Source organism: Lasioglossum baleicum, chromosome 13, assembly GCF_051020765.1.
Source record: "Lasioglossum baleicum chromosome 13, iyLasBale1, whole genome shotgun sequence".
Taxonomy (NCBI): domain Eukaryota; kingdom Metazoa; phylum Arthropoda; class Insecta; order Hymenoptera; family Halictidae; genus Lasioglossum; species Lasioglossum baleicum.
Genome location: NC_134941.1, coordinates 12,716,290 through 12,741,449, shown reverse-complemented (window position 1 = coordinate 12,741,449; position 25,160 = coordinate 12,716,290). Strand labels below are relative to the sequence as shown.

At 50.7% G+C, this 25,160-nt stretch overlaps 1 long non-coding RNA gene across 1 annotated transcript in view; it reads left to right on the top strand.

Moving 5' to 3' along the window:
• LOC143215360 (uncharacterized) overlaps positions 1-22,192 on the top strand; it is a 36,528-nt gene extending 14,336 nt beyond the window's left edge. The window contains exon 2 of the long non-coding RNA XR_013010360.1: positions 4,679-22,192. This is a non-coding gene — a long non-coding RNA (uncharacterized LOC143215360). The remainder of the gene's footprint in view (positions 1-4,678) is intronic.
• The last annotated feature ends 2,968 nt before the right edge of the window (positions 22,193-25,160 follow it).

The window sequence follows — 25,160 nt, the reverse complement described above, 5'->3', positions numbered from 1 at the left end:
ATCCAATTCTCGCCAGTTTCACAGTACAGCGATGAACACGGATGTTTACGAAAAAATTTCGTGAATTTTTTCTGATTTTTCAATGGAGAATCTCCGTGATCGGGAATCTCCGCATCGCGTAGATGGTCTCGACCGGCGCGATAAGGGATAATTCGAATACCGGTGGTCAATTAGCAATCAAGATTCACGAATAGATGGATTCGGCGATCGATGGGACGGCGGTTCAGTCTGAACGCGTGTAGCTCGATAGCCGTGTACGCGAGTAGCGTGTTTGTTCCCTCGTAATCGGTTCTCGGATCGGCCAATCAACGTGGTCCTATTGCTTGGACCAGCACCGAGCGTCGGGGACGTATCTAAACGCGATACAGCTATAGTGTGTGACGCGAGGCAGCGTGGGAACTCCTTCGAGGCTCAGGGGTTCTCAGCAGCGAGCCGCCGAACCGGAAACGCGACTCGTACTGTCGTTTTCCGGGTCGCGATCGTTGAAAACAGTGGGGCAAACTTCGGGGGAACGAGTCTGTTTCTGGTAGCATCGAGCGAAAAATCTTTTACAGAGAGAGAGAAAGAAAGGGAGTAGCTAGGGAAGGGTCTGTGAAGGGATGAGAGAAGGTTCCGGAGGCTTAGGGCCCGAAAGCGGAGAAAGAGGATAGGGCGGTAGCCGACCGGACGTGCTTGCGTCTTCGTCTCCTCCGGTTGGTGCTTTATTTGGCGAGTTTTTGCCGTGTTTTACGAGCGCTTTAGCGGCGCTTTTTATTGCTGGGTCACTTCACAATGCGCCATCACTGTGGGCTTTTTACAGACATCCTTTATCTAAGCGGCAGTATCGAGTGTGTGGGTACTTTGCATATGGGCCGTTATATAATGGCCGTGTACACGCGTACAGGCTCTTCCCAATCGCGCGTCCGATGCACCGGCGCGCTGCACTCGCCCGATGCACTCGCTCGCTCGCTCGTTCTATGCCAGTCCCGCTTCCGTCGTTCTTTTTTTCGTTTCTTTTGTCGGCCGGCATTGCGGACTGCGATGCGGCGAAACCAGCCCGCGGTCGCTCCGCATTAATCGATCTCCCGGAGTATTTTCGCTCCGTCCGCTTTTGCACCGGCCGGAAACGCAATGTGAACCGTTCGAGTGCCAAACGACGCGACCGCCGCCGCGTTCACACGTGGCGAAAACCAGCCGCGACGCCTTACCAAGTTCGCCGTTCAATTATAAAACATCACGCTCCTACATGATCGGAGCCTACCTTTTAAATCGAAGTACGATTCCCCTGCGGAACAGAAATTTTCCAGAAGCGAAAGAGAAGAATTTTCCCGAGGAACAAAGAGCCGAGTAACGAGAGAAGAGAGAGGTGAACGACCTGAAAATTTGCGCAGGTGACTCGGCGATGCACGGTGGCTTTTAGCGTTAAGCACAGTGGCCGCGTTGTTTAACATGGTATTCGCGCGATCGTTCGATGGTTCGAGACCGATGCTATTTATTTATGCGGTTGCAGAGCGCCAGCACGAGCGAATAAGCGAACGAGCAAGCGTGCGCGCGCGAGCGCGAACAGAGGCCCGTGTGCTTGTGACTCTGTCGGTGTGCGTATCTCTGCGTACCACGTCCTGTGCATAGATCGTTCCCTCTTTCTCTCGCCATTCAGAGACTCGCCATGAATGAACCGCAGACTCTTCGTTCTCTCCGTAGTAAATACTTTTTCCCACACGTTTACCGCAACAATGGCCACCGTTCAAGGTTCGAGGGTAAACGCGAGCGTCGACAACTTATCTGTCCACCTTTGTTCGATCTCTTTTCACGCGGTTTTTTCTCGGCCGGTGTTTTTCGGTTTCGCTTTTTCCCATAGATCCGGACGAAAAATCGCGACTACGTGTACGTAGCTGGTGTAACGTTAGCAGGTATATATCCTTTCTCTCACTGCGCACGCAGGCAGATCGAGCAGCGCGCGCGAGTGTACGAGCGTGTACACCGAGCTCGCTCGTTCACGGTTTAAGGAGGGTTAACGAACTCCGGTTTCCTCGATAGCGTAACATTCGTGGGTAAATGCTTGACGAGTGCTCGCTGAAACGTTAACTAGACGCCCAATCCTCCCGGTTATCGCCCACAAAGGATAACGGTGTGTCCCGTTGCCAGGAACGTGCGAAAATCGCGACCGATACGCTGTCGTATCGATTCCCTACTCTCTCCATCTCTCTCTCTAGCAAATTATCCACCGACAATCGACTCTCGCCTAATCGAGAGATTAGCCATCTCCCCCCCGGTCCTAGAGCCTCACTGAATTGGGACAACGAGCCGTCTCGTCGCAGTGGAGAATTCGAAAATAAAAAAGCAAAGAACCCACCGACCGACCGACCGGATGATCTCTGCCAGCGTCTTTTTTGGCTGTATTGTAACTGGGTCACGCACTCGTCTCGTCGAATCCTTCGGTGCGGCACATGCGTGCTCCGTTTCCGCTCCTGACGTCACTTCCCCTCTCCTGCTGCGAGCCAGACAGTTACATAGAGCCGCCACGTTGCTTACAAGATAGAGCCACACACCGCACCGGGGCCCACGCTTTTCATCCGATAATTGTCTTCCACGGTGTTTCCCGTGAATCGGAAACGCGGTTAGGGTAATTAACGGTGCGATGGGAAACAACAAGACCTGGGGAACAGTCTGGTTTAGGTCTGGGTTGTAAAAATTTTAACAAGCTGAAACGAATACATTGATACATCTGAAATTCTTCGATTCCGTGTGAAATCTGCATTTCCAGTCTGTTGTACGACCAGCGGTTAACAAAGTAAAAAAAACGTTCGGTGTACAGTTGTTGTGTCAACCGGACAACGTGAAAACAGCCTTATATTCACCGCCTTATTTCAACGTCCGTGTTTCCGATACCGGGCCGAGCGCAAATAACTGATAAAAGGTTTGCGTCATAGCGCCACCTGCGCCAGCAACCAATAGCGCGGTTGTTGCGTAAATCGCTGTACCGTGTACATACGTGCGTTCGCAGGAAATCGTAGTTGGCTCGCGTGTCCACGCGTCGTCGTGCGAAGAAAACCGCGGAACGCGGAATGCGCAACAGGTCTTTACAGATTCTGCGAGCCTCGGAGCCCACACCATAGATGTCCATGGGGCAGCCTCTTTCTTTCTCGAATGTCGTAAAACTCGCGCGGCTCATTCCGATTTCGTAATCCCGCGACTTCTGGTATCGGTATCCGATTCCGGCGGACAGCGTCCCCTGGCCCCTTCGCGCTACTCTTCCCCTCTCCCGTGTTCTCCTCGGCTGAATGGAGGCGTCAGAGTTCTTATCGGCAGTCGGAGGGCGCGTTTACGTCAGAGCTGACCGCACCGGGAATAGTTTAGTCCGCTGTTAACGACCCACGATATCGCGACGGGGCTGACCAATCGTTGTTCCGTCGAGGTTCCGTTTCCTCGTATCGCCGTTATCGCTCGCACGCTCGCATACTCGCATGTACTCGACGAGAGAGAGAGAGAGAGAGAGAGAGAGAGAGCACGAGTGATTGTCACGCGTCCTTTCGCGTCTCTTTAAACTTAAACCCATGCGCTGGCCTCGTGCTCCCATCGAGTTTTCCGGTGGCTCCCGGGGAACCACCGGACGCGTTACGAAACCCGAGAAACTCGATGCACGTTTCGAAAATCGAGCCGGAGCCGAACCATCTCTCTCTCTCTCTCTCTCTCTCTCTCTCTCTCTGTCGACGGAATTTCACGGACCGATTCGAGAGCGGATCGAGGCCCACTATCGCAATCGGGCACGGTGCGTGTCCGCCCACTCGTCTCCGACACACGCATCCTCCCTCTTCCTCTCCCGATCGCAACGAGATTCGCACGATCCGATCGAACGCGTCCAACCATCCGCTCGACGGATTCTAATTCGCTGGATCCGGGAGATCGGCTCCACTGATTGCAGATCGTTCTTGTAATAGCAAATTAGTGCGAATTTTACAATTTTCCTATCATGATTTTCGTCGTAGATGAGATCAGCATGCTTGCAGATCGCTGCGAATTCCCGTTCAGGTTCAGCCACCTCGGGAAGGAGGTGGACGGGTCACCATTAGATGCAGCGATTTAATCGCGCCGGTTTCGAGCTTCCGGTCGGCTCGGCTCCGCTCCGTTTTGCTCCGCTTTGCTCCGAAGCTCGCGCTGGACCCGCGCGTTTCGGCTTTCGCGTGCTCCGGCCCGCGTGGGAGACAGAAAGAGAGAGAGAAAGAGAGCCGGTTCAGTAATGAATGGATTAAACAACATGACGTCACAGGATGGATTATATAAACGGTGTGGTGAGCGTGACATCGGACGTAGGAAGGAAGTTCGCTTCCTTTCGTACCTAGAAGGTATTCGTCCGGCCGTGCGTTCGTACGGCGCGTGCATGCGTATGCATAGTCGGCCGCGCGTATACGCAAACGATTTCGTAGCCGAGAGGGGTCGTTCATTTAAAAGCGGACAAGCTCGGTTAGAATCCCAATGACGACGAGAGACACGGACAGTGTGCCGCCCCTTTTAAAGCTTCCCTACCGTCGACTCGCCCGTCGAGCACTCTCTTTCTCTCTATCCTCTCCTCTCGGTTCTCTTCTCTTCACACTCCTCTCCTCTCACCGGGCCACATCGTCGAATCAATTTTTACCTGAGAACGCTTTGATCGCTTGTGCACGCGCGCTACAGCGGTGCTCTTCTACTCTTTTTGTTGCAGATCGGCTCGAGCAGCGTCGCGCAGCTTCATCGACCGGAGACACGGCGTCTCTAGCCGCCAGGACTAGACGGCAGTTTCGATTTTTCCGCGCGAATACGTGTCACACTGCCTAGAGAAGAGGTATGCCTTGCTGTGGCCAGCAAGCCGTCGGAACTCGCTTTTCGAAAAAGAACAGCTCGATCTTGTAACGTAACTGAAACACCTTAATAGCGTTTTACCTGGTGGTCCTCTGTTTTCTTTCTCTTCTGAGAAAAATTACAATCTCCACCGACATCAGGTCCATGCATTCAATCCCCGAAGTTGCGAGCAGATAATTCAATTATTGCAGCAGCGAAAAATTTTCGATTTCATCCTTAGAACCGAAGATTTCGAAACGAAACTTCCCGACATGCTTCGAGCTCGTGTTTCTCGGAGACGAAGGCCAGCCAGGCGAGACGCGGTTAGGATGTCCGAGTGTGTACAGCAACACGCAAACGCTGTTTTCCGAAAAGCGATGTCCAATACCGCGCGGTCTGCCCGTAAGCTCCCGGCGCGGTATATTTTCGAATCACTCAGCATCTGTTTGACCGATGCAGTGGAAACAGAGTGTCGTGGTCAGACGCGACACGCACTGGACGACCCAGTTCTCGCGGAGCTTGTACGTAAAGATCCGAGAGAGCACGTGTGTTTACGGCTCGAGACAAACGCGCGTGTCCCTCTCCGGGTCTCGATCCCACCCTGATCCTCCGGCCGAGGTCCTCTCGCGCGGTTATTAGCGTGTAGTCTGGGAGCCGTCTGCGGGTCGACGTCCGAGGATCAGAAATAGAAGCGCCGCGACGCTTGTTACATTCCGTCACCTACGATCCGCTGACCATCCCCGTGCGGATCCCCAGCTACCTAGCCAAGCTAGCTTGCCTAAGCTCTACCAGCTTGCTCGCTCTTTCGCTCGCCTAGCTAGGCTTGCACCAGCTCTCTCGCTCTTTCTTATTCTCGGTGACCGATCCGTCGTTTCCGAGACGCTCGTGCACGCGTGCTGGATTTAAAACGGTCACGCGCGTGCAGTTTTAGCCCGCCGAGAGACGGGTTACCGCACCGATCTTCTTCCGGCCTAGACGATCGTCGATTGGAACGCGCGCGCGCATGAGTCTTTCTCACCGGGACCAGTTTTCCTAGGATCTTGTCTGAAATTCCGGGCCCGTTTCTCGCGCAACGGGGCGAGTACACCTACCGGTAGTCGTGGATCAGTGACCCTCCAGGAGAGATCGGTTTTTCCGAAACGTCGACGGGGATTACCGCGAGGCTGGTTAACGGTCACCCTCTTAACTCGAAGGGCAGGTGCGGTAGTCCGGTTCACAAGGGAAAAGGGCGGCGGGCAGCTGCTCGTCTTAGAGACGGTTCTGTCCCGAAGCCCAGAGAGGGGAACGAAGACGTGGAGAGAGACCGTGGAAGGAAGGGATGCGGTTCGCTGGCAAGGTAAACGATATAATGGGGACGTAACAGTGGGTCCTTTTCAGAGGCAGATGTCCTGGCCGAGACACGTGCCCATCCCGAGCCCCCTTTTTCGGGCTCCCGGTCCTCCTTTCTTCGACGCGATTAGACCGAGCACACTGCTGTTGGAACGCGAGCTGAAAATTCCTGCGAAAGGGGCTTCTGTAGACCTCGCGTTCTACTCGCTCTCACTCTCTCCCTCCCTCTCACTCTCTCCTCTCTCTCTCTCTCTCTCTGTCTATCGCGAGAGCTTCCGTCTTTTCTTCCTTCCTTCCTCTCTCGCTCTCTTTTTTCTTCTCCGCTCCCGTTCCTTCCTTTTTTCTCTCACCTGGAGGGGGGGACACACCAGCTGCTGCTCTCGTTGTAGCAAGGATCGCACCGGTGCAACCACGACTGTGAAACCGTCTATTGTGCCACCGCGGAAACTTGTCTAACCTTAGGACATATCCAAGTTCCCTCGGATCCGTTCAAGACACCGTTCTCCTCGTCCGGAGGAACGACGAGCCACTCTGTCGGCAACGGAATCGAAAGTTTGCGGAGCCGGTTTTCTGCTCTCTCGGTCGCCGCGAGTTCGATGGATCGAAGATAGAAGACGCGCGAAGCCAGCCCAGGCAAATTCCTTCAAACGGTCGACGCGCTCGCGCGGTTGAAAGGTGCATTCAGGATTTCGTGGAAGCAGCCGGCTCGCCGACTCGCCGCTCCCCAGAGCTCGCTTGTTCGCAAGTCCGAGCGATCTCGTTGTCCGAGAGTCGTCGTGTGACTTTTCGGAGCGGTTTGCTCTCACGCCGAGTGACTACGCCTCGTCAAGAACGGATATAAGCGCGTACTGGCTCCGGAAAGTATCTGTACTATAATTACCCATCATTTTTCAGCTGCGAACCATCAGAGTAGTCTTGTTTTACCTCAGGTAAGAGAAGGATTTTTTACAAAATTGATCGAATGAATGTCTGGAAGAAATATGTGTGTTGGAAACTTTGTTAAATGGACTCTTCGGAAAAGCTCGAAGGTATTCACGATTAAATATTGAACACTGTATTATTGATCTCCGCCAGGACGACGAGTGCAAGCTTTATTATTGCTCGGTGTACGTCTGTCGATCGACGGCCGCCTCGTAAAAACAGAACGGTAGCTGCTGCTGCTATTATTGCTCGGCAAATCCGTGCCAAGGTCTCGCTTTCCGTTTTATTCTCGGATCTAGACACACCGCCACGTGGTTCTATCCCCATGATTTTGCCGGATTTTCGAGAATCTCCCGGCGAGCCTAATCCAGGATCGATCTGGAGAGAAGAGAGACAGTCTGTCTGTCTCTTGAGCAAACGAGCGACGTCCCTCGACGTTTGAGAACCGCTGCGACCGCTTCGATTCTTCTGCAACTTCGTTCGACCCGGACGCAGTGACCCGTGCCAACGATGATCGATCTTCGCGATCGAAGTACCGTCCGACAGTCGAACAGTCTGCAATCCTTTTCATGCAAGTCTGTTGCACCCGAAGACGTGTCTCGTTTTTCTGGTTCGCTTCTATCGGTCGACGGAGAGAAACTATTTGCCTTTCAACGAAGAAGAAACCCAGCGCGAGAAAATGCCCGTTCGATATCGAGCTGTTCTGATCATCATTGACTCGCAAAACCGCGCGGAGACTCTCTAGACCACGGAGAACAGATTCTCTCCTTGCGAGATCAACGGGAGAATCGATCGCGTTTCTTGCTCGATTTCTCTCGCCGATTATCTTGGTCGCTCGGTGAAAGAAAAAAAACAATTCGCGATTTACGATTCAAGGCGAAAACGGGTGCCACGCGCCTCGTCTAAACCTATGAATCGAGCCTAATCCATTATGAAGCGGTTCCTCTGTCTCTCTCTCTCTGCTAGATCGTAACACGTTAGGATTGACAATGACATAACGCACACCACCGCCGAACGCGCTCCATTATTCATCGGGATTATCGATGAATTATCATATTATAATGGCGGAACCGTAGCCTTGAAACGATGACAACGCGTCTACGCGCTACCTTGAACGCCGGAAACGTGTCCCTTAACCCCTTCGCCGTAGACAAGAAATCTCTCTCTTCGTTTCAAATTTCGAGAAAATTTCGGGACAGTCAGATTGAGGAAACTATTTTTGTCACTTTCTTGTAGAAAATGTTTTTGAGGCCGTGTTAGAGCGTGTTGTTCGCGGAGGCTGCAGAGGCTCGCGAAAATAATTGAGATCCGCGTGTCGGTCACCGTGAAGAGACAACAACGATCCGACAGAGGGACTCCGCGGAGGATATCCTACCAACCGCAGCGAGCCCTCCGCTTCTCGGCATTCCTCTGGAACGCACGCGTTTGGTATTCCGCTCGTCGTTCGCACGATGATACTCGTGGCGTACTTCCACGACACTCGAGGAGACCGATTGACGGCGAGTAGTCGCTCGTCGCAGGCCTTCTTCGAGCGATCGTGCCGGAATGCGTTCCCGCGGGTAAAGCCGCGGTCATGTTGGATGCGATTTTCGATCGCATGCGACAAACTGGTCGTCTCGCTTCCCCCATCGCGCCTGCAATGCGTCCGCGCCATCCTCGCCACGATAACTTCCGCGATCGATTAAACATTCCCCCGAGATTTTCTCCCAAATATCAGATAAAAATTTGAATGTGAAGATATTTAAAGATTTGTATTGTTTAAAAATTCAAATTTCTGGAAAATGCGAGAGGTTCCGAAATCTTCTCTGCAATGGCAATGTCGAAAGATATTATTTGGCGATGTTGTTCGGGGCGATTTGTAAATTGCCGATTGAAATTTCTCTCGCTACCGAAAAATTGAGCGGAGCAATGACTCATAGGTTCCGAAGCGGCATTCAATGATCGTCGGTAAGTAATGTGCTAGTAGTAGTCTGGTCGCTGGGCTGTCTCCCACGGCAGGGCCGCGCGTCGACCGCATTCCACTCGCAGACCCTTTCCACCGCCACCGGTGCTGGGTGATCGACCCTAATCGCCAAATTCGATCTCGATTTATCGTCGCGTCGCTTTCACGCTCGAGCTTCGCGCGTTCTACAAAAAGAAACTGTGTCCACCGCTCCGCCCAATGCCGAAAATCCAAAAAATTTCCACGGTCTTCGAAACAATTACACCGAAAATACACAACTCGATCTAGCAGCGCGTAGAACTTGCGAAAATAGTTCGACATTGTGTCCGAAATACACGCGGGAGCAGAGCTTCCATATATTTTGTAGTTGGCGGTTTCCCTCGCGGACGAGAAACGGTGTCGGTAGCGGTGGCAGTCAGCGTGGTGTAAGAGCCGAAGATCGGTTGGAAGACGGCGACAATAGCGGCGGTGATAGTATTATTAGTAGTAGCAGTATAGTGGTAGAAGAGGCACGAGAAGAGAGCCGGGCAAGGTGGTAGTAGGTAGTAGGTGGTGAAGCCGGTAGGTGGAACACGACGGTGATTCGGTGAGCAGCGGATCGACTCCCTAGAGATACCGGAGGGAAAAGAAGAGGAGGAAGAAGAAAAGAACGAGAAGGCGGAGGAGGAGGCTGGTCAGGAGGTGAGGAGGCAAGAGTAAAGTCGGAGACTGGACTCGTACCTGCATTCCATTCCCACTGGCCGCGTAGGTCCTTGTATAGGTGGTCGTCCTCCTCCTCCTCCTCCTTCTCTTCCTCCTCTTTAGCTGCTTCTCCTTCTCCAGGGGAGTTCTCGCCGGTCGTTCCCTCTTCTTCTTCTTCTTCTACTTCTCCTTGTTCCACGGGTCTGTTCAGGCTGTTCGTCTTCGTCTGGCCGTATCGGGTCCCGGTTACGCGATGAAGACGTCCCTGCGCGTGTTCCGCGAAACTTTACCAAATCTACCACGAAATCGCGCGCGCCCCTTCTCTCCACCCTCTCTTACCCTTGATTCGTGTGGTCCTGCGTCTGCATCGGGTTCCTCTTCTCGTTGGCGCGTTGGCGAATTTTCAATTTATCTTTATTCCATCCGGTGCAAGAGAGAGAGAGAGAGAGAGAGAGAGAACGAGCGTGTTCGACTCCCGTCGATCGGATCGCCCCTTTTACTTAATTCGACAAAAATTATAGCGTCCCACGGACTGGGCCCGGCCCGGTCCTACTTTTTCGCAAACCCGCTCTCTTCTCCGATTGGCTAGCACTCCTCGAACGCGGCAGTTCGACGGTAGACCAGAGCCGTTTTGACTTCGTCTTCTCTAATGCCCTACCCTTTCTCTCTCTCTCTCTCTCCTCGCGGTCCTCTCCTCGGTCGTCAAGCGGATCGCAACTTCCCGAGGAGCGAAGATCGAGGATTCTTCCACGGTCGAAGGAGGTCGCGTCGAATAGAAACCGCGAGGAACCGATCTAGCGCCTGTTATTTTCGCGAAGCCTGGACCGGACCCGATCGTGGTTGCCAGCCGGACAACCGTTCGAACCGTCCATACCGTTCCGCCATCGTCGCGCCGGACAAATATAAACCTCGTCGAGTTATTCCAGAGTCGCGATCCTCTTAATTAGAGCAATTAGCCGGTCCAAGAATAGAAGGATGACGCGCTGGCGAACGCGGGATCGCGCCAGCTACACTCGCGCGAGCACGGCAAGCCTCGGGTGATTCATTTTGCTCGAGTGCACGCGCGATTTCGCGTTTATCAGAGCATTAGCCGTAAGCTTTGGCCGAACTTTCTACGGGAAAATTCGGCGACCGGGACCATCGCTAGTTTCACCAACGGGCCCATTTTTCCCGACGTTTTCGCCACAGCGTTGCCGGAATCCAGAATATTCGGGTTCTCGAACACCTCCAGTTTCCACTCGTTCGGACGCGAACGGGGACGCGGCTCTCGGCAAGCTTTTGACAAGGTTTGACGAACTTGAAAGAGGTTGCGCGACGATATGCCCCTGTTGCTTCTAAACGCGGCTCCGAACCGGCGATGCGAGCGAAGCCGCTCGAGCTAGTCGTTCGTAGAAAGTTCACCAACCTCTGGCAGCGTTTCGTTTCTTTGGTTCGGTGGCCCTCTTTCCCTGTCGCGGCTTTCGATAGTCGCACAGCAAGCATTCGGTCTCGCGTACGGTCGCGCCGCTTTTTCGATATCGATTACAAGTCTTTAATCCAGCCACCGTGGGAAGTCGCGCTGGCTTCTTGTTACGAGTCGTTGCATCAGCTCCTAGGAGCGCCAATAGCGGCCGGGACACGCGGACGTTATGAAAGATTCTTTTTTTTTTCCTTACCGAGCAAGCCGGAAAGCGCGTGGCTCGATTCGGTAGCTAGGAACGCTCGAACGGCTTCTCGCTGGAGACGTGTCGCGAATTCTGTCTTCGAATTCGAATGCGTTCCTTCGTCCCTTCGAGACACATGAGATTCCTTGTAGACACGTATTCGTTCAGAAAACTTCTGATTCTTCGATCGTTTAGTTCCTACTTAAAGCCGACCTTGTATATTGGCGCTTGGACTCTGTTGCAAGAGATCAATCTTAATAGTTATTAACACGCTTATCTTAACTTGTGTTGTTGTTGGATGCGTCGAATCTTGTAATCGTATTTTAAACCTCTTCCCATAGTCCAATCTTGCTGAAATTTCGTATGCACACTTGCTTCCGATGACAATAAAAGTAGAAAATAAAATATATAAAAAATCTTTAGAAACCACGCTTATATTAAAATGCACTAAAAAAGGAGAAAATAATTCTTTTGCTGGTTCTCCATAAAATACCGATCTAGTGAAATGATTAATAATATTTTTCCATAAAATTTTAAGCAATCAGTTCCATACTTCTTCTGTTATAAAATTGGTGTCGGAATAGATAGAAAAATGTAATATAAATTTGAATAAAATCATGACATTATAGTGACTATAAAAATGAAAGCTAAACTATATTTAGTGGAGCGTCCACGAAGATTACGGCAATATAGTTTAGCGCTCCTCGCTATTATTTGCAGTCACGAATGTCATGATTTTATTTAAATTTATATTAAATTTTGAACTAATTGCTTAAAATTTTTGTAAAAAATATTATGGAGAACCAGGAAAAATGATATTTTCTCCTTCTTAGTGCATATTAATATAAACGTGGTTTTTAAAAAGTTCTTTTTATGTTCAATTAACTCGTTCCACTGAAACAAGCAGTACCATTCAACCTTTAGAGAATACACAGGCGTACAGCGGTTATAAATCTTCCTTCTCTTCTAGGAAATTGCGAACAAAGAAGTTCTGATCATTGTGATCGTAAAATAAATCGTAGTACAAGGAACTGATATAAGACTGCTGGCGGATCGTGCATTCTTGAATAGATTTACCGGGAGCCTATTAATAAGCTTCGCAATCATCATGCTGTACCAAACGAAAGCTTCTTCGGGTCCTCAGCGACGGGCCATAGATTTCCAAAAATTATGGAATAATCACCTACCCCGTTTCCAGAAGATCACTTTGTCGCGACTTTTTCCAAACAGAAATGAGGAGAATCGAGCGATTCGGTGAGCGGTAGCTTGGTGGTCGTAGGTCCGGTTGGGTGGCCTATTTTCGCATAGTTCGCGGCGGGTCACGAACCAGGAAAAAAGAAAAGAAGTGTCGTCGGCTGGCCGCGCCGCGTCTCGTGACACTTTTCGAAGTTACGGTTCTTTCGGTTGGTGTGCGTAGTTATTCACAGCGCAACTTCTTCCTCCTGTGTCTCTCTCTCTCTCTTTTTGCCACAGCTTTGCTCCGTCTCACTCTCTCCTTCCCGGTAATATTTTTCTCCTCGATCTCCTCTCTCCGTTCAGCGGTGTCTCGCTCGCTCACGGGCTCGCTCAATTACTCACTCTGTCGGTATGCCGAGAGAGAAGCGAATTCCAAGAGTGGCAGCCTTGTCAAGGTGTTCCTCGCGATCGGTCTTGCATGGAAAAGATCCGTCTTTGCTGCGCGCGGCCCGATTGCTCGTAATCGGCTGCGCTCGATCGTCGTCGGCCAGACGAAGAGGATCGAGAACCGCGATCGGTCGGACGAAGAGAGTGGCAGCTTGAATCGCGATGCAGTGGTCGTCGTCGTCGTCGGCGGCGGCGCCAACCGTGACACGAGCTCCTCCAGCAAATTATATAATCGATCCTGTTAATATTTTTTCGACTGTGACGCGATTGCGTCATCGTCTCTCTCTCCCTCCCCCTTATTCTCTTGTGTGCTCTACGTCATCGTTATTGTCGCGTTCCGAAGACACGGTTCCCGGTCACGAAGGCGGGATGGAATTTAAAAAGTTCGTGACGAGACACGGACGAGCGCGCACGCGTTTCGAAACAGTTCCTCCCGCGCGAGGGCCGATCCGATCCGTGCCGCGAAACGATCCGAGCAGCACCGGGCCGGGGCGACAAGACGAAAATAATATCGTGAATCACGAGCAAGCTCGCTCTCCTCCCGACGAGACCCAGATAATCCCCGAAACTCTCTTTTTGCCCCCGAGGCTTCCCGTATCGAGAGCCTCTAAAAACGGTTTTGTACACGCATTCCCGATGGAACGCGCTCACCATAGACGCGTGTTCGCCTTCTACATCTACACATTTACGCGTCCGCGCACGCGAGATTCTCTGGAGGGGTCTGTCACGCGTACAAATAGCTGACCTCGCTTCGTCGCCTCTATCAATGGCTCGACGCTGGTCTGAATGACTTTTACGCCTCTTCCTCTTACTACGCCGAGGAGGGCTGTGCCCGGAGAGCAGCCCGGCTCCCTTCGATCCAATTTTCCTTTCCCTCGAGCCGGGGAACCGTGGGACGACCGTCTTTTATCCGAGGATGAAATTCTCGAAAGGAATCTCTTTCTATCTCGCCGCGATCTAAACTCTGCCTCTTAACCACGCGCAACAGGTCCCTCGAGTCCAGAGCAAAACGTTTCTACAGCTAATTGACATTGATTTATCATTCCAATGACTGTTTGCAGGTCCCTGCAATGATGCAGATCCCTGCCGTACCGGCCAAATAATTCCCTAGATCTTCTCTTAGCGTGCGTCGGCAACGTAGAGCTGGTGTTACCGTCCGTCGACGGCGTACCGACCATCGCTGTACTACCTATCACTGGTAAAAGCAACTGTAAGCGGTCGGTATGTCAGCGAGCAAGCGCTAGCGTCGATCTTTCGACTCGTGTTCGATCGTTCGATAGCGTTTGAATAATTGCGCACGATTAATTCGAAACCCCTCGACTTCCGAGATAAGAGATACCGAATGAATCCGTCTTCGTTTCCACGGAACAAGCACTGACGACGCTCTAACGATCTCCGCTCATTAATATTTACGATCGGGTCGGCCGGGGAGCGACCGCGTTAATTAGATAAAACTAGCGGTCTAATTCTCGGAAGGATTCACGATACGCGTAATCGGCGCACGGATCCGTTCGGCATGTTTCGTGTCGTTACGATATCGTCGAGCTCGGTCGCGTGGTATCTCTCTTAATTTCTGCTTGGTCCCGGGTTGACATCGTCGACGGGAGGAGGACAGTGGTCGCGATTGAAGCGAGATCCATGGATCACTCGGAGCCGATCCGGCGGCTGTGAGTCTCCGCGAAGGCTCGTTGAAAGTCGAGAAGTTCCACGGAATCGCAACGGGGTCGTCGCGGGGTCGCGTGGTATCTTTATCGGTGGTTCGTGTAACCGTCAGCGCGTTATCGCAGCCGGTTGATAGCGCACGTGCAAAATAGTGTAGGTCGATCGACGCTCACGTTCCGACGCTGGCCGACGCCGACGCTCTTACCCGCGAAAGGATCGGGTACGCGATCGAGAACTTGAGCACAGGTCCCCCCTGGATCCTCGGCGTCGATCTCGGCCTCGTTCTTAATGATCCGCGGTATCGCGCGGCTCGTATCGCCGTCGCGGAAAAATCTACGAGCGTTCTTTAATTAGCGAGAGCCCGAGCAATCCTGAAAATATGTGTTGCCGCGGATCTTCGACGGTCGGGCTCGACCGTGAGCCGGTTCCAGCCTTCGTGAGACTCCTCGGAGCGGACGATGAAAACCTCCCAAGTCGATCTGCCGCTGGAGGATCGATGATGGTTTAAATATCACCGATCATCGTTCCTCGCATTCCTACGGGTCACGGTGATCCGACACGCGGATCAACGTGGCGCTCTGCAGAGACGTAAAACGGGACCGGAATTTCAGGCGAGATTCGAGGATTCTGCGATGAACGCGATGTTCTAGGTGGACGATGCATTCATTAACCTAATCAGCACCGTCTGATTGCAGCCCGCGTCTGCACGCGCCGGCGATCCGACGTCCGGGTTAGCCCGGCCAAGACGAAACTGGTTTTCACAATGATTTGACAGATGGATTTGATTCTGAGATCATTGTGAAAGCTGATTTTGTTTGCGAATCATCGGGAGGATTGGCAACGTGTTGGGCAGACATCAGAGGAAGAAGTGATAGAACAATTTGCACAGAAAACTCTTATCTTCTTCCTATGCGGAATGGGCATGGTCTGCACCGAGCAGGCGTGGCATCGCAGCTCCAGACTTCGACGGAGTTGGAACAGTGCCCCACGGGGCCATCTGTGTCCAACTCTGCTGCTGCAATTGTAAGTATCATCGCCTAATGAGAAAATGAGAAAGATGATCCTGCAACATCCTCTCCCGCAATTTCCGCCTCACCGTTCCCATATAATTGTCGGCTAGTAAAATAAATACTCTTACAAAGGGGGCTCTGTATCTTAATCGTGGCTAGCCGCCGCGCCGCACGCGCCACGAAATTTATGGCTCGACGCGGGGAAAAAAACGACGAAAGCCGTTGAAAAGAGTCTCGAGGATGTTCCGCGGAGGAAAGAAGGAATCGACGATCGTTTCGAGCGATAGCCGCGGTGTTCGCGGAAACGCCGCGATCGCACGTAGTTACGCAAGGAGCGAGGCACACAATCGCGAGCGTTGTCGGGGAAAATCGGGGAAAAATGGAACGCGGCCGAGCTTTCTCCGCGGATTCCGGGGGCCGGTGTCGATTCGGTATCTGGAGCGCGAACGAGCGATGCGGTTTTTTGCCGGAATTTCCGGTAGTGATTTATCAAACAGGAAAGATCGTATCGTCGACGGACGAGGCAGCGAGCGGCAAGAAACTGCCTTCGCGGAGGAGCCTCCGGGGAGAGAAAGACGAGGAGGAAGAGGAGAGAGGATCGTGCTGGTGTAGATGAAGAGAAAAGAAGAGGAGAGGAAGATGGCTCGCGCGCAAAGAAGCCAAGATGCGTCGCTGTACGCGCAGCTATCCACGCTCGAGCGCTATCAAGTGTCAAACGAACCGAACGTAAGAAAAACCAAACGGTCTGCTGCGAGCCGTGCAGCCACGAAACTTTGAGGGAACGCAGCCGGACAACCGAGAAACTCTAGATGCTATCCGTGACCGTCTGCAAGAGCGGACTCGATCGCCTACTCGAGCATGGATACCAACCACCAGCGCCACTTTCGAGTCCTCTTCGGACGCGTCACGCGACTGACAGCTCGGGGAAACGCCGACAAGTGTCCTCGAAAAGAATCTTCGTCCTTACCTACCCCCCTTCGCCCCTGATACTCCAAACTTGATCCGGGCTAGGATACTAATACTTTTAGGAGACCGAAATTCTCGTAAATCTGTTGTCGTTACACTTGTACGACATTTCCCATAGTCACAGAAACTTTAGCGTTTCCAGTTAAGCTGTATGCGATGCTGCCAAGATTAATGGGATCTAGATCTGGCGAGTACTTCGGATCCGAAAGCGGTAAGTGAAAAGCGAAGGTGCTTTGAAGGTTTCGTGTGATTAATTTGCTTCGTTTTGCAGATCGGTGTCGAATCGCAGCTCGAACTGGAGTACTCCGGTGGCAAAAGCGTGTCTAGCGACGGTGCGGAAAGAAGGAGGAACTCGAGCGAACTTGGCCTAGTTTATTTCATTTATTTGTTTCCGTTTCGGAGGCGGGAGCTCGTAAAAGTGCGCAGCAAATTTCGACTCGAATTTCGAGCCGATAGAGATCGTTGGCCAGCGTTAACGCGAACGTTGCTCGTTGAGAACGTTCCACGTGGAAGATTTATTCCTTTCCCGGCGTTATTTTGACAGGGTCGCGAGGAAATTTATCGAGTAGGGCCCAGGGGCGGTGGGAACGGGGTGCAACCATGTTTTGAGCTATTAGACGAAACAAGTCGTTCGTCTTTTACGAGCGGGCCGCGTTGACCCGAACCGCGTGCCACTGGACCACGGCGTATGCTCGATCGTAAATCCGATCGATGTTCCTCTCGAGGCTCGAGAAACTGTGAAACATTAAATCTCTCTCTCTCTCTCTCGGAAACTGGACGGAAAATTGCCTTTGGAAAAGCGACGGCGGCCCAACGGCCGTGCGAGTCGCTCGTAAAGTGTTGAGATTTCACGCTGAAAAATATACATATAATCAACGGGCGCCAGGAACTATGAAAATAGGTCGCGTAACCGACATCCCTCGAATCGAGTTTCCATCGTTATCGGGGTCCGTACGCGCCCTCCGTGTATCGTCACGAGCGAAAGTGGGACCTTTACGAGCGAGAATGTTAAGCGACCTCGTAAAACCGTCCGAGGGCCGCGATTTTCTGGGAAACTCGTAAATTCTCCCGGACCACTTGTACTCCCCCGTTCGCCTGCCATGGCAACTCTCCTCGATTACAACGACAGCCGCTCCACGGAAATTAGACCCTCCACTTTCACGCTCCCCTTTCTCATTGTCACTCCGCAACCACTTGTGGAGCGAGCCGATATACCGGTAAATTATTACCTCGGCGCCGTCGCTCTTCACACGCTACGATACACGTCTTTATTTTGAAAATGGGCTCCTCCACTTTTCGTTTGCGCTCGGAGACTTTGCTCGGATCACTTGGTAGCGACTTGAATCAATTTAGGTGCTTATTACTTACGGTAGCGAGTGATGAACGCTCGACTCCTTGTACTTTAATGCGAGATCTTTAAATATTAGTCACGAAGACGGCAATGCATGTTGATATAAGCGTTCGCAGCGTGATACGATCATCTTGAAATTGAGTATACCGACACACGTGCGAACAGCCTCGAGGAATTAACGAATTGGAGCGGAGCGGGCCGGGTTTCGCGGAATAAAGGGGGTTGGAGTGTTCGAAGGGATGATTAGGCTTGTCGAGGCTCGATCGGCGGCCGGTGCAGCGAAAGAATGATTTCTTTGGTGGCGACTGGTGCACGTGCACGACGCGCTCTGGGCACACGCTGCCCGATCCTCCTCTCGGTCTCGTTCTTTCGTGGCGCGCGGATGTGCGCACCATCGCACACGCGATTCGCTCAACTTGTCGGAGAGCCGCGAGGTCCGGCCGTGTTTTCTCTTTCTCTCGCTCTTGTTTCTCCTGCGTGGCGATCTCCGGCCCTTTTCCTGCTCTCGCGAACCGAGGGCAGCGTGGTCGAGCTTTTATCGGGACCGAATCGCCGCTGGCCACATGTGTACCGAGCAAAAAGTCCCCGCCTCGAGCCTTCTCTCTTTTCCCTCTCGGTCCCCGGTCCTCTCTCCCAGCCCTCCTCTCGTTCTCTCCTTCTCGTTCGTCGATCTCTCGGTCGAGGCGAGCGCGGGTGGCCAGCCGGCCAGGAGATTTACGAGGATTCGGTCGTCACTGCGGTATTCGCGATCCAAACGCGGAAGAGGGGACCGATTCGACTCGCTACCGAGATCCCGAACCCTGCGCGACACTCGGGCCCTTCCTGCTAAAACACAGTCCACCACCGAGTGGAAAGAAGTTTCAAGTCGGGAACAAAATTCCTCCTGCTCCTAATCAACTTTCAAATTGTAAATCCTACTTGCCTCGTTCAGATCCAGATCGACGTCCTGTCACTTCGAGGTCCCGAAAGTTTCCTCTCGGTATCGGGTTGCAAGAAGAATCTCGTTCGATATCGCCGCGAGATGACGTTCGGCAACGCCGCTGTCAGGCGTCGTGCTCTTGCATCATGACCCCGAAAGACCTCTCGGCTCGTCGGCAAGACAATACGACCGGCCGATAACTCGAAAGAAACAGGAAAAAACCGACCATCAAACGATAAACGAAAGGTCCTACTCCCGGCGGCGGGAGGAGCTCGATGATATTTCGCGTGGCCCAATTTTGCCGATTATTTTCGCCGATTCGTCGAACCACGCTCGATCGCAGTACCGCGTTCGCCGGCTCGCAGACGCTATCCAGTTGCAAATTACAATAATAGCCGAGGACATTGCAATCGGAGCCGCAATTAGTCTCAGTCGGCGGTGCAGAGCAGAGAGCAGAGTGAGGGACCGGTTTATTGTGGTCCAGAGTTTATCGTGGCGATTTTTCAACGCGACTTCCGATAGAGACGCGCCGCGAGAAGCCCTTTCCGTTCGTCGGTCTCGCGAAAATTGTACTGGATAACCGACCATCAAGGGCTGCCTCGTTTTCCACAATGAATCAGTTGTATTCTGGATCTTAATACTATTTTACAGAGAACAAGAAACTTCATCGACCGATGCATAAACAAACATACGTTTCCATTTAAAAAAATCACCGGCCGTTTCTCGGTCCTCCGCATCGAATGGTATTTTAATCGGTAGGTAACGGGCGAGGGTGCTCCTGCTTGACAGCAACGGCACCGATCGCTTGAAGTGCGCTTGAGAAGTCGCAGAAGGCCTCTGGCATCCTGCTCCCTCGACCTCTCCACCCTCTTTCCACGATCCTCCGGCTCGTTTTCCCCTTTTGTGGCCGTGTGTCGATCCTTCGTCACCGTAACGGATCCCTCTCGACCACGGGAAAAAATGTTGGCACGTGGAATTCTACCCCGACCTCCTGCCGCGACGGCCCTGACACTCTTATCCTTGTAATTGACGTTTTTTCGGGCCTGTTTCGTGTCCTGCGACCCTCCCCTCTACAAATTACCCGTTGAACCCCGGGCGATCCAGGGAAACGCAGGAAATCCTTTGTGTCCAGTCGCAATCCTAGCAGAGACACGTTCCAGAGGGAAACACACTGCGCGTGTCGAATTTTCCTCGGTGGTAATACTTTTTTGGAAAGAGATTCATACTTGGCTCCAGTGCAATACAGTTCAATAAAGATTGTAATAAGAATGGCCCGCAGTCCGGAGGAATAATAGCCGTTCAGCCACAGCGTGTTCTACGGTAATAATAACGGGGGGTTCGCGTCCCGTGCTTATCGCGCGAAGGGTTTACTACGCCGATGCAGATACGTCGAGGAAATCGAAAGATAGAGGAATATCGTTCGCGAAAGTCGGACAGAGAGGCTCTTCCCTGAACGAAGAAAAGAACGACGACGCACGGGGTCGTCTTTCAGACGGCGGCGTCTCCCGTCGTATCTACGATCGGCGTTGGACGACGTCGGCGCAAATTCAAGACGAAAAACGTACAAACAGAAGGATTCTTTCCGAGAAGAAGCTACCGGCGGGCCTCGTATCGCGGATCACTCTCTGCCAAATGCCAATTATCTTTACCCGCCGCTGGCAATTAAGTCCCGAGGTCGAGGGAAAAGTATCGGCGAGCGCGCAGGCCGACTCAATTTCGCCGAAAGGGGAAACAGCCCTGAGAGCCCTGACACTCGGAACGATTCTATCGGATTTTTATGCGAATCGTCTCTCGAGAACACCGCGCGCCATCATTCTCTACGAGCTTTGTACACTTTGTTTGAAAAAAAAGCAGTTAACAGGCTCGCACGAACATTTGCATATGGAAAGCCATCCTTGTATGGTGATCGTTGTTTTCAGAGTATCGTGCGATTCTCGCGGCGAAAACGAGAGTTGCCGACCGTCGCAATTTGTTGAAAAATCCGTCGTCCTGTCTGATCAGTCCCGGGCCCGCTCTACTTGAGAAATTATCGAGCAGCGCTTCGATCGATCGACTTTCTACAGCTGGTGTAACTCTTTGTTGAATGACGTTTTTATTGGACATTTTCGAGTGGGAATGATTTAAATAAAGTTTGAAGAAGCGTAGACCTACCTCGGCCAATTCCTTCGGATCTACCTATCCCGATCGGCGATAGTTTATCGATACGCGGCTCACGCTAGGCGCACGGCACGTTTATCGATATCAGTCGCATAATTACCATGGTAACGCGACCGATAAACCGCTACTCGTGTTTGACTTGTTATTCAACGTCGGGCATGGGGTTCCTCGACGGGTCCTGCTTGTCTATGGGTATGCAGACTCGGTGAAATTCACACGTGGCCATCTCCGTCATGTGTACTGTTCGATTAGATTTCTCGACGCCTCTTTCCCCTTGCGCCCCATCGATTTTCCTCGTGGAGCAATTCGCCTGTCATCGAATGTGATCGATCACGCGTGACTCGAACTGTTTATAACTCTTACAAAAATCGAGTTGTTTGAGAAATGAAAATACAGAAATAATCCTCGCACCATCCTCTTTCATTCGCTGTTTTTATTTTCTCCAAGTCTCTTCCCTTTATCGCGCTTCCAAATACAATATTGCAAAAACAGTGGCGCAGGAAGATCTTCATTGGATTCAATTTAACAATTTTATTTGACGCAGGTCAATATTAAATGTGTGTGCTATCTTGTCGACTGATATTTTTGAAGATTAGCAAAGATAATACATAAGGCCTACGGTCGTGTTTAGGCTTGGGAAATATTCTACGGATAGTTCACTCGCGTACCAGTTTTCCAACCGAATTAATAAACCGCCGAGCAGATAATCGGCAACGAGTTATAGAGAACTTTTAAATGTGCTAATTGCTCCGCTAATTAGGGTTACGATTACGTGAACGCGATAAGCGACCCGATCGCTCGGTTATCTGTCGCGCGTTTAGGGTTCGATCCTTTCTGAGCGACGGGACCGGGCTCGCGATGAAGACTTCATACGAAATCTACTAAATTATGTACGCCACTCCTGTCACTGATATGTAAAATTCTCTGAAAGAATTTTGTCATCGCCAAAGGCGATGATAAATAATAATGAACAATATACCAGACGTGGAATCGTACTCGAGCAACCATCGCACAGTGGAACGAATTCTTGGAGGAAGAAAATCCTAAAAAAATCCTATATGTTGTCGTTGTGAAGAGGAGATCTCAATCTTTAAGTTTATGGTAATTTTAATCACGAACAAAAATTTTTGAAAGAAATATAGGAATTTCATGTAATTTCTTATAGACAAAGCATCTTTCAATTTAGCACTCGATTGTTAACGTTAATGATTGTAAAAAATATTTTGAAAAAATGCATTTGGTCGGAATTGCGAAAAAAAATAGTAAAAATTGATTTTTACTATTGTTTCTCACAATTCCGACCAAATGCATTTTTTCAGGATATTTTTTAGACGTCATTTACTAAACTAATTCTTCTAGCCTTACAGAGAAATTGAAGTCGTTCGGTCCATTCATAAAAATGTCATTCTGATTTAAAGAATGTGCGACCAGTTTTGCTCCTAACTGTATTTTCTGAGATGACTTTTCTCCACCTAAAATGTCCATTCGTTGCACTGTGCATCGAGCGGGTTCGATCGGCTCGAGGCGAGATAAATGAAAATACAAGGGACTCTCGGTGAACGAACTCGGATAATTTTATTCCCGCGATCTCGGCCGCGATCGAAGGGTTCCTCGGCGATTAGGGTGATGTATCTCGGGCGAAGCCCACGTGGCTCGAGATTCCGATGAATGGATAGCAAGGAAAATATAACGCCGTCCGATAATATTACAATCGGGACAGCTGTAAGGGAGTTTACAACTCTTTGTGCGCGCGAGGCATCTATGCGCTGAATGCCCGAACTGTCGAAATTTATCGATCCTATCTGCCGTCCCCCTTTCGACCAAATATTGACTGGGCACACAAAAATCTAGGAGAACGACAACACGGTTCGACCCCGATCTCCGAGCGTTTTCCCGAAAGTGGAGAGCAAAGAAGAAAAAAACCGAGGAGGGAAACCGATCGGTGACACACGATCGTTTCCTCCTGTCGCGTGGATCTTCGTTCGAGGATTATTTATGGATTCAGAGATTAATCTCGAGCGAAGGACTGGCGATTAGGGGGACGGGCGGCGGCGAGGGAATTAATTATATCGCGAGCCTCGCGATAATTTATTACTGAATATGCCTCTTTGTCCCGTGAATTCGTATCCGGTCCCGACTCTGATTTCGAAATTTTCGTCGACGGTTCGCGGAAGGATCTCGGAAATCGGCCGCCGATAAAAGGTGCGCGTCGGTACACGCCGACAGATAAAGATGATAGAGCCTCCTCCTTCTCAATGGTATCTATTGTGGGAGAATGATTGTCTCTCCGGGAGCGTGCCGTTTCACGGAACTCGTCGAACCTTCGGGGTCGAAAGGGCTCGCCGCCGGAGTTCGTCGGGTCCGTACAGAAACACTTTATTCTAATTGTGCTCTACCACTATCGCACCAATTTCTTTCTTTTCGATATTCATTTTTCCCATTAATGGAAGGTTCTCCGTTTCATTCGGCTCGACACGTTTCCCGGTGAGCGACTCGTCGCCAACTCTTTCCGGAGATCGTTCCCCGACGGTCTTTATCGAAATCTTGACTGACAACGAGCCGCGAGTCGCAAGAAAAAAGTCGAGACAGCTGGAACGATACGTCCGCGCGACGGAAAGCCTGCCTCTCGTCAACCTTTTCCGTTTCTTCTCGGTGTGCTCGACGAGACCGGGGCAGAAAAAATTCACTGTCGTTCGACGATGAAAATATGGCTCGTCGATGACGGCACCGTGTTATTTCTGTCCGGAACTCGCTCGCGTAATTTTCATCCCGCCGGTTCGGCCACTCGGCGCGCACTACTCGCCCGCGAAATCTTCGAGCTGGAAGTAAACACGGAGACGTCGACGATCCGCACGCGAAATCCACCGCGTTTACACGTCGAACGATCGATACGGACCCCCGGCTAACTATCCAAATTGTTTATCGAAGATCGGCCGGTGCATTTCTGGCGAGCGAGCCGTGACGTTGAACAAATCCGCGAGTCGGAATAACAATCCACGCACACGTGGACAACGAGAGGACTGCGACTACGATTTTAACGAGCTTCTGTGCGATGTAAATACATATCTCTGATGATAAATATGAAAAATTTATCTTTGCAAAATGTTCTCCGAACTGTAGCCGAACACTCGGCGTTTTGTTGTTTGTACCTCCGGAACTGTCGAGTAACCGCGGCTAGGGATGGGATCAAGTACCTCGCAAACAGGTTCGAACCTTGATTGATGGAATTCGAACTCTCTATAAGTACTTCGAAAAAAAAAATAGTACTCCCAAGTATACTTGAACCTTTGCCAGACAGTTTCGAACTCTTTACAAGTACTGTGGTAAACGTAAATAGTACTTGCAAGTATCACTCGAATCTTGGTCGAACAGTTTCGAAACTTTCGAAATTTTTATGAAAATTTTACTATCGTCACGAATTTCCGTATTCTTGCACGCTTCGTGGCAACGTGAGGAAGCCGAAACCGACGAAGTCTGTGTCAAAATCAAAGAACTTTTGATAGAAATGAGACAGAGCGATGAAGTTTTTTTTAAATGAAAGCTGAAACTCTGCGGAATATGAGATAATTATGGAGATTGTGTACGAACGTTTTTTAACCTTGAAAGAATTCGTTAAACTTGCACAATTTCAAGAAAATTGTGGTTTTTCCAATACCACGAGCGGAAAAATAATTTTTTTAACGTGCGACACATCATTTCCCGTAGATTTTTTCACGCAGATGTCTTTCACAATGAAACAGCAATTACAAATAATACGATACCTATCTGATCGTCTGCTGTGTTAGAAGTGGACAATTATCTAAAATCACAATATTTAGAACGCAAAGAAGACCCGTTATTATTTCGGCGTGAAAATTCCATCAAGTACCCCATTTTATAAAAAATTTCACGTGACTATCTTTGTATAATGGCCACTTCTGTACCTTCAGGAAGAGTTTTTTCAAAAGCAGGAAATATCATGGATAAAAAAAGAAATAGGATAAAACCAAGTATTGTAAATGAAATATTATTCTTAAATAGTTACGAATTTAATAAAGAAACTGCTTAAAACCTACTATGCAGTTCTGATTTCCAAGATTCGAGTACTACTTGTGAAAGTTTCGATTACTTTCAACATCGAAGTACTTACAAGTATCTTTTCGAAACTTGTAAGTACTCATTC